Below are 6,712 nucleotides of genomic sequence, written 5' to 3'. Positions count from 1 at the left end.
GGCAAAGGTAGATTCAATAAGGCAACCCCCCCCTCCCCCCAAAAAAATGCAGTGGGGAAGAAGCAAGGCCAAGCAAACACAGAGGAACTCGTTAAAGAAGCAGCCAATGAGCAATTCATAACCAATATCTGATAGATAATTTAAGACCCAAAGGTCACTTAATATCAACTCTATTGTAACACGCAAGCCCAGAAGAATCTGGCTGGTGAATGTTCTCGAGCTTGCCTTAGCTGTTTTTATTTCCTGCAAGAGTTTCTCCGGAGGCACACATACACACACAAAACGTAAGAGTAAAGTCGGATTTATCAGGAGGCATTTACTTGGATTAATTAGGTAATAAAAGCATTTTCAAATTGCTAATTTACTAAGCAGTGTCACTGGAATGCTGAATTACTTTACTTTTATTATGATGATCAAAAGAGATAAATGCAGGCCCAGCCACAAAACCAAAGCAGAGAGAAGAGAGGCAGCAGTCATTCTTTGCATAATTACTGGTATTTGTCATCCTTGCCTTGAAAAGAGGATCATTGGTTTTTCTAAAGACTGTTTTCTTTGCTTCAGAGCCTCTTCTTCAGCCTGCTGTTTATCATCCACGTTGTCCTCATTTACCCAGCCACGAATACCCTCCGAATATGCTTTTCATTAGTCAACTTAAGGAATTGCATTTTGGTTCAAAATGTTAATTAAAAAGTGTGCCTTGCATTCGTGGAAGGATAAAACTGAAACAACTCTCGGGTCTCAAGTGTTAGGTTCAATTGCTAAAAGCAGAATTGGAACACAGGGTTAATTAGGATGAAATTTCGTGTCGTGAGCCTCCGGCTGATTTCGAGAATCAATTATAATTAATTTTCCTATCCCTTTAAGAAAACGAAGGCTCAGGAATCGTGGCATCTATAGCTGTATTTACATTTAGGGAAAATTTTTTGAAGAAAACAAGTGTAAGAGGAAACAGAAAGTTTGCCTCAAGGAGAAAAACACTCAAGAAAAAGCTGCTATCCATTCCTAGAAAATGAATGAGAATTTTATTTCCTGGCCTTAAAAAAACAAAAAACAAAAAACAAAAACTGTCCTTTGCCAAATCTAAGAATGTTGCCATCCTGGAAGAAAAGGGATCCATTTTCTTCTACACAGCCACATTGAATAATTTCCATGAAATTGACATTTTAGAACTGTGGCAAAAAGCCAAATTAAAACTTCGGGGCTCCTAATCCCTAAATTCCGAGCTCGTTTTCCGAAATACCTACAATACACTTTAAAACGAACCCAATTAATATAATTACAGGGGACTTAAATAACACGTACACACTGGATCTGTTTCTGTAAAACACAGCTGTTCTGTGATTTATATTTTGCTATTTTTAAAGATTAGAGATGTGGCCAAATGTATAAAGTAACTTTTGAAAACGAGTGAATCTGTTGTCTTCTGCATCATTACATTTGAAAAAAGCCCCTACAACCAATTAGCCTGGAAATCTTATACACAGCCCTGCTCCTGAATATTGCTGCGGCTGTGGCAAGGAAAGCAGCACATCCAGGTATTAAATGCAACAGAAACAAGGCGCAGGCAGCAACTTGTACCCCGTGGCAGTTGACATGCTAATTTCTTCGCCTCCCCGCTCTCACACACTCCACCCCGCTTCACCAACCCCACACCACCCCCCACCCCCAGACACGATGCACCCTCTGGGGCCGTGGAAGGTGCCCTACGGGGAGTGCAGAGACACCGGAAGAGCGAGGGCAGAGCCCTCGGTGCCCACGCCCTTGGCGCGGGGTGAGTGCGGGCGGCCGCCTCGGGCCGAGGGAGAGCGGAGAGGGGTGGGAGCGCGCGGTCGAGGCGTAACCCCTCCCGCCCGCCTTCGACCGGGACTGGGGCTCTGCAGCCGGAGGCGCGGGGCCCGCAGCCCCCCGCAGGGCCGGGGCGAGGATGGGCGGGCGGGGGGCGGAGCCCTGCGCGGCGTTGCGCGGGGCGGCGGGAAAGGGGCGGGGAGGACAGCTCGGGCTCAGGCGGGCAGAGAGACGGTGGCAGAACCTGCGGGCTAGGTGGGAGGCTCACCCTCAGGGAAGAAGGAAGCGAGGACCGCCGCCGCCGGGGAGCGAGGAGACGGCGCTTCGAGGCCAGGGGTCGGGCGGCCGCCACCTCCTCCAGCAGCGGAGAAGGCGCAGCCGGCGGGCGCACCGGCCGCCGCGGCGACGCTGCGCGCAGGTGGGCACCCCCCGAGCGCGGCGCTCTGTCCCCTTCTGGGCCGCCGCGGCCCGGATGCCGTCCCTTCCAGGCCACTGAGCTCGGGGACGAAGGCTGGGCAGGTCCGGGGACAGGAGGAGGAAGGTGCCCGGCCCCTCGGTGTGCACGCTGGGTGTACGCGCGCTGGGCCAGGTGGGGAAGAGGTGCGGAAAAGCTGCCTCTCCCGGTGAGGGGGTGAGGGGGTGGGGGGGTGGGGGGTCACTCCTTCGGGGCTCACTGTCCCCCACCTCCACCCGCTTCGGACGAGCTGACCACCCGAGCGGCTTTGGAGGACTGCGACCGCCTTCCCCCGCCCGCAGTCTCGGTGGTGTGTGCAGTTCGCCCCCCTCTTCCCCATCCACACCCAGCAACCGGCAGGACGCCCCTGCCTGCGGCCCGGGGGGCTGTAGGAACCCTGGGAGAAGAGAGTTGTGGCAGGACCAGGCGAGGCGTGTGCGGCGAAGGCAGGAGTTGCTCGAGTATTGTCTGCCGGGGCGGGTGCCGGAGCCCGCGCGCTCCCTTGCGCTTTCAGGGTCAGAGGTGGTGATGGTTCGCGGGGTGGGGAGCGAGGGCGGCGGGGGAGGGAGGGGGGGCGGGGGGCGGGAAATGGGTTTGCTGAACTTCTCTGCGAAGCCTGTGTACATGCACTTGGCGCCTTGTGCACGTTTGGACGAGGGTTTAATGGAGGCACGTGGGAGCAGGGTTGGTCGCTGGCGGGCCCCCAAAAGAGCCTCTTGGGATGGCCCAGCGCGCGATCGGGGTTGGGAAGGGAGAATGTGAGTGTGGGCGAATGTCTGTCCTAGGGAGGGAGGAGGAGGCGGCGGAGGAGGAGGAGAGCGGCTCAAGGAGACTTGATTTTCGTGGATTTGCTGCAATTCCTTAAATCAAACCAGGCTTTCGGGGCGTTAAAGTAAATCGCCGGTAAGTGGGGACGCGTCCCTGGGGCGGGCGGCTAAAAAGGCCCCTGGGTTTGCAGGGTAGCGGGCTCGGCGGGCCTGCTTGCTGGGTGGCTTCTGGCCCCTTCTCGCCTGGGGGTGGGGGTGGGGGGTAGGAGGTGGCGCTTGTGTCTTGGGCTTAAGGTACTGGAACTGGGCACTTGTCCTGGATAGACTGTGGGACAAGGGGCAGGCAAGACGCTGTGCGGTGCTGTCTGTCAGTCTCAATTCACTCTGGAATCTCAGTGTCTGTCTGTCTTTCTCTCCCTCTCTCTTCTCTCCCCCCCTCCTCTCTCCTCTCCCTCCTCTCTCTCTCCCCCCTCCTTCTCTCTCTCTCTCTTCTCTCTCTCTCTCTCTCTCTCTCACACACACACACACACACACACACACCCAACACACCCTGTCCGTAGTCGGCTTGTCTCTCTCTGTCTCTCACACACATCCACACCCCCCCCACACACTCACACACATGCACACACGCACACATGCACACTGGTGTGGTCTGTTATTCCAGATTAACAACCGGATCTCAGTGTGTATCTGTCTTTCTCTCACATACCACACACACACACACACACACACACACACATCCCCTCTCATCTCATGGCTGCTTTGACTCCCAGGTAGATAGTTGCTCTTGGATTTTTATTCGTTGCTTGTTCTGCTCATGGATTTTTCTTCATCGTTTTTTTTTTTTTTCAAGAAAAAAGACCCACCTGTATTAAAACCTGTGGGTTGTCAGATCTTTTCAGCACTCATCCATATTCAAATCAAGAATAGGGCTTTATGGTGAAAATACCCCCACCTAAATGCTCTTTCCATCAGACCAAGCTATAGTGTGAGAATTAACATTATTATCATTTTAAATAAGCATTTTACAACCATGTGACGAAGTGTTCTTTGCCTGGATCGCTCCCTCTCTCTTCTCTTCATGAGAACGCACAGAATTCTTAATACCCGATTCCCAAAGCGGTCAGGTCGTCTTCTCATTTTAAAAGACGGGTCTTGAAAGGGTTGTAGTTTGGTCATGAGGCTGGGTTCTGTGTGTCCATCTCTTTCTTTAATGAACTGCTCAGAGTGGTGTTGATCTGAGACTTAGGTATGGTTCGAGTTCTAAATAATGTATCAGACTCTTAGGGGAAAGGAACGCCTCACACATTTTTTGCACAGAGGAGAAAGAACACTTTTAGTGTCTCAGAGCAAATATTTTGCCACTTTTCCTCCATTCGTCCCTGTTAGATGCCTTAGAAAAGATGCGTGGTTGATGAATAATGCATGGCTTATTTCTCTTTTGCGTCTACAGGTGGCGGTGTGGAAGCCTAGCCAGGAGCTTCCAGGGGTGCTTTCCGAAAAAGAAGAGTGAATCCGCCGGACTAAGCCAGCACGGGATCTGAAAAACACCCAGAGGTATGTAGAACAATTCATCCCCCTATCTGGCTTTATAATGATTGCATTCCCCTCTCTTGACATTTATATAGCCTTTTCTGAAGTGAAATGCATTTCGAGGGATTCTCAAAGGAGAAAACCAGTGGATTCTATTTCAGACAATGTATTTAAATAAAAAGGCTGCGTGTCTTTCTACTGCATGAGTTTTTATTGCTCTAAACAAGAGGCACCACTGCATGAGTTTTTATTGCTCTAAACAAGAGGCACCGTGTTTCCATGGTGACGGCGGGGCTTTGCCTCAAACCGGTTGTTGCTTGATACTTGCTTTTAAAAACACTTTTCCTGAGTCTGCGTAAAAATGGTTCTGAAGAATTTAACTGGGGTCACTGTTAGCAAAGTCACCCTGTTGAGCCAACCTAATAAGAGCTGCGTTTCACCACCACTGTGTCTCGTTGGTGACCTGACGTCTCACTTATCAGAATACTGATGCATTTGGCAGCTTCTTTTAAACCATTGCTTCTGTTTGTAACCATCTTGTCATTTTTCTCCTCCTACCTTGCCGCTTTTCCAAGCCCAACGTACAAGAGGTACCTTTATAATTCACTTACCTGACTCAACTAACGATGGGTTTAATACGGAAAGAAAGACGATCGGGTTCTCAAGTTCACAAAGTTTTTCACTGTGACACAATTCAAAAGCACTTGCCTTTGGTCATCATTAAAATAGAAAGTTTGGGCGTTCCCGTCGTGGCGCAGTGGTTAACGAATCTGGCTAGGAACCATGAGGTTGCAGGTTCGATCCCTGGCCTCGCTGGGTGAAGGATCCGGCGTTGCCGTGAGCTGTGGTGGAGGTCGCAGACGCGGCTCGGATCCTGCGTTGCTGTGGCGGTGGTGTAGGCCGGCGGCTACAGCTTTGATTCGACCCCTGGCCTGGGAACCTCCGTGTGCCGTGGGTGCGGCCCTAGAAAAGGCAAAAAAAAAAAAGAAATTTTGGCATATTAAGACCCCTTTTCAACAATTGGGTGTATTTTAAGTAGTAGAAGAGGCAGGGGTGAAGGTGGGGGGAATTCACCTTCGAGGATTTTTTTTTTTTCCCCTTAGGTTTGTGGGCTGTAGCTAATGGTGCTTTTACAGGGAAGCTGAAGTTATTATTATGTTGGCTGTTAAAGACGACAAGGACGACAAGGCTTTCTCTTTGCTCAGGGGGTGTGTGTGTTCACACATTGTCAGAATGTGCTTTTTGACATTCTGCCTTTACAGCTGAGGAGGGGCTTGCTTGACTCCTGCCAATGAGGGTGTGAAACAAAGTCAGATGCTGTGCTTGAAATGTTCAAAAGGTCAGATTGGACCCTTCCCAGTAGAAGGCAAATTGGGAGCTCTGACTCAGAAAGTATAAACTAAACGAAAGACCAAAGGGTGGTTTCCTGGTAAGATCCCCTGAGAGTGGATTGGCTTTGGGAAGCCTTCGTTATCTGACTCAGTAAACTGGGAAGTAACTAATAATCGCCCAACGTGGTTAAGAGGAATCTCTAAGGCAGAAAAGAAAAGAGCAAACTCGAGGAGTTCCCGTTGTGGCGCAGTGGAAAGCAATCCGACTGGTATCCATGAGGATGTGGGTTTGATCCCACAGGTGCGGCCCTTTAAAAAAAAAAAAAATCCCATCCACTAGTTTCGTCTGATGTTAAGCTCCATATAAATAGAATCATATAGAATAGACTTGCGTGGGTCTGTCTTCTTTCATATGACATAATATCTTTGTGATATATCTGTGTTATTGTGTATATTGGTAGTTCTAGTCTGTTGTTGAGTAGGAATTCCCTTGTGTGGATATACAACAATTTCTTTCTTTCTTTTCTTTTTTTTTTTTTTTGTCTTTCTGTCTTTTTCCAGGGCTGCGCCAGCAGCATATGGAGGTTCCCAGGCTAGGGGCTAAATCAGAGCTGCAGCTGCCAGCCTACGCCAGAGCCACAGCAATGCGGGATCCGAGCCACATCTGCGACCTACACCACAGCTCATGGCAACGCCGGATCCTTAACCCACTGAGCGAGGCCAGGGATCGAACCCGCAACCTCATGGTTCCTAGGTGGATTCCTTAACCACCGAGCCATGACAGGAACTCTGACCACAATTTCTTTATCCATTCTCCCATTGGATCTTTGGATTGTTTCCAG

The 6,712-nt window shown here is 50.2% G+C and overlaps 1 long non-coding RNA gene across 1 annotated transcript; it reads left to right on the top strand.

The window, feature by feature from the left end:
• Positions 1–1,989: 1,989 nt before the first annotated feature.
• Positions 1,990–4,737, top strand: LOC125118588 (uncharacterized). The gene is made up of 3 exons (XR_007132860.1): positions 1,990–2,203; positions 3,025–3,142; positions 4,460–4,737. It is a non-coding gene; the product is annotated as an uncharacterized LOC125118588 (long non-coding RNA).
• The last annotated feature ends 1,975 nt before the right edge of the window (positions 4,738–6,712 follow it).

Source organism: Phacochoerus africanus, chromosome X (assembly GCF_016906955.1).
Source record: "Phacochoerus africanus isolate WHEZ1 chromosome X, ROS_Pafr_v1, whole genome shotgun sequence".
Lineage (NCBI taxonomy): Eukaryota > Metazoa > Chordata > Mammalia > Artiodactyla > Suidae > Phacochoerus > Phacochoerus africanus.
This window is presented reverse-complemented; position numbering and strand designations above follow the sequence as displayed.